At 53.2% G+C, this 2,787-nt stretch overlaps 1 long non-coding RNA gene across 1 annotated transcript in view; it reads left to right on the top strand.

The window, feature by feature from the left end:
• The window catches only part of LOC144218582 (uncharacterized), a 20,484-nt gene that overhangs the window by 11,117 nt on the left and 6,580 nt on the right, over positions 1-2,787 (top strand). The window contains exon 2 of the long non-coding RNA XR_013331198.1: positions 2,234-2,461. This is a non-coding gene — a long non-coding RNA (uncharacterized LOC144218582). The remainder of the gene's footprint in view (positions 1-2,233; positions 2,462-2,787) is intronic.

The following is a 2,787-nucleotide window of genomic DNA, read 5'->3' as shown; positions in this document are numbered from 1 at the left end:
TCTGCGATGGAGGTGTCGGCAGGGCCGTGCTCCCTCCGAAGACATGAGGGAAGGATCTGTTCCAGGCTTCTTTCCCAGCTTCTGGTACTCCTTGGCTTGTGGCAGGCATAATTTCAATCTTCCTGTGGTGTTCTCCCTGCGTGCGTGTCTGGGTCTGGGTCTGAATTTCCCCTTTTCCTGAGGACATCAGTCATATTGGATTAGGGCCCACCCCGATGACCTCATCTCAACTNGAAATTGGGGTGGAGCCAAGGAGGCTGCTGTTTTTCCTTTATAAGCCTGAAAGGCCTGCCTGGCCGTTGAGCACAGGCACATTTCTCCCCAGCCTTGGTCATCACACTCATCACGTGTCATTACAATTTGATTTACTCATCTGCGGTCCACACAGGACCATAAACTCCTGCAGGCTAATAATAATCACAGCCGTATTTACATAATGCTCGCTACGTCGCCTGCCACTATTCCAAGCAGCTCGCGACAACCCCGTGAAGGAGGTGCTGTTCCTAGCCACCATTTCAGATGGCAATACCGAGGCACAGAGAAGTGAAATAATTTGCCCAAGGTCACACAGCTAACTAGAAGAGCCTGGAGTAGAAAGGCAACACAATTTCTGTTTCTGTTTCATTTGGGCCTTTCCCGTTCTGCTGAGTATGGAATGGTGCTCATAGTAGGCGCACAGTATCTGTTACGGGAAGGAAGGGTGGAGGGGCCTCCTTATCCACGCACCTTGGATGGGTGTGTGGTTCCCTTTTGTCCTGGGCCAGCCAAGCTTCGTTCTGTCTGCACCCCCATGCTCCCCTCTTAGGGGACCTGTCTACCCTTCAAGTCCTGCCCTCTGGGCAGCCATATTCTTTTCCCTGTGGTCCATCCCACTACATTCCACCAACTGCAGCTGATTGGGCTAGAAAGGGCCCCTGGCCCAGGACCAGCCAATCAGAGGCTGGTCTGGGAGCCGTGGCCATGGTGCGGCCTGGGGAGGAAAGACAAGTTGGCCAGTCCCATTCTCCCGACTGGGCAATGTTTCACTCAGCTGCACAGAGAATCTGAGCCACTGAGGCGTGGACAGAAGGCAGTATCAGTCTTCCCGCGGCTGCTTAAGTTGTGAGCAGTAGAGAATGGCTGGTGAATAGAGAGAAGGAGAACAAGAGAGAAGTAGAGAGATTCCTAGGACTCTCACAGAGCCCACCATCTATTCAGTTCCAGGCCTCTGCTGCCTCCCAATCAAACCCCTTTTTCTCAAGATACCCGAGTCTCTTCTGATCCTATAAACAACCCCCAGTGCCTCTGATGGCCCGTGTCTTGCATCTGGGCATTTCTCCTTTCTAGACGTTTCCTCTGTGCCTTCCTCTGCTTCTCCTCTTGCCTTCTCATTTCCCTCTCTCCCTGCCTAGTACTCTGGCTAACCAGACGTGACATTTTTACTGGGCATTGTTTTTCATAAAGTCATGGACCACCAGCGCTGTGAGGGACCTTTCAGATTAGTGCTGTCCGATAGAACTTTCTGCGAGAATGGCAATCTTTCACACCTTCGCTGTCCAGTACAGTGGCCACCAGACACATGTCGCTATTAAGCGCTTGAAATGTAGCTGTTGTGACCGAGGGACTAAAGTTTGTATTTGATTTGATTTTAATCAACTTAAATGTAAATAGTCACATGTGACGAGTGGTGACTGAGTTGGATGACACAGTCGCTTGATTATCTGATCCATTACTTCTTTTTGCAGACGAATCTCTTGCGAGTATCAGAGCCTTGGACTGTGTCTCTTGTCCCAGAGGCTGTCTCCTCAAGTCACTGGCCAGCTATGGGACACAGCAGCCCATGAACTGGGGTGACCGGCCCTCGCTGAAGGTCAAGTAGCTGTGCTGAGAGCAGGCCAGGTTGATGCACGGAGGGTCTCCATGCAAGAGCCTACGTGTAGCAAGAGTTGAGGGACGGGTCAAGTGAGCGGGCAGAAATAGAACATCGTAACCCCAAATTCAGGGACACCTTTCTGATTTGGGAGGCCTCCTCGGAGGTCCAGCCCTGCTTCTTCCCAGTGACCCCCCCCCCACCCTCTTTCCCCAGGTGCCTTTCCACCAAGATAGTCCTGTTCTGTGCCCCTGTTCCTCAGAGTCTCACTCTGCAGCAGCTGATGACTCCTTGAGCCCAGTGGTTTACTGTGCTCAGTGTGTTAAGCCCTGGGACGTAAGTGAGCTGCCCGCTTCCCTAACTGGTTTTGCTTATGTTTCCCAGGTGTGGCCATGTGACCTCGTTCTGGCCAATGGCATGTGAACAGAAAAGGTGGATGTCACGTCCGGGTCTGGCCCATAGAAACCTCCCATGTGTTCCTTCTGCTCCACATCTTGGTACAAATGAATCCATCAGAGCAACAAGATGGAAGGCACGTGGGTCCCTGAGCCAGTTGTAGAGAGGAGAGCCACTGTCCTTCGGGAACACCCACTTTTGGATTTCACATCAGCGGTCAGTAATCTGCACCCTGGGGCTGTATCGGCGGCAGTGGCCAGCATTTCCCTGACTGCGACACCCCAACGAAGCACATGTCCTTCCGCACGGGTCCTTGTGTGTTGTGGACGCTGGGGACTGGGGTCGCCCCAGCAGTGCCAGTGAGGGGCCTGTGGTCCTGTGAATTGTCATCTGAGATCTCCGATCGCGAGGTGAAGGCAGTGAGCTGAGCTCAGAACTGACTGTGTCGGCATATGGGGCCTTGCTACTCCACACAGCCTGCCCTCCCTGTGGCCCAGAGCTAACAGGCTCACGCTGGCCCCGCTCTCCCACTTCTTTGAATG

Source organism: Crocuta crocuta, unplaced genomic scaffold, assembly GCF_008692635.1.
Source record: "Crocuta crocuta isolate KB4526 unplaced genomic scaffold, BGI_CrCroc_1.0 scaffold49, whole genome shotgun sequence".
Taxonomy (NCBI): Eukaryota; Metazoa; Chordata; class Mammalia; order Carnivora; family Hyaenidae; genus Crocuta; species Crocuta crocuta.
This window is presented reverse-complemented; position numbering and strand designations above follow the sequence as displayed.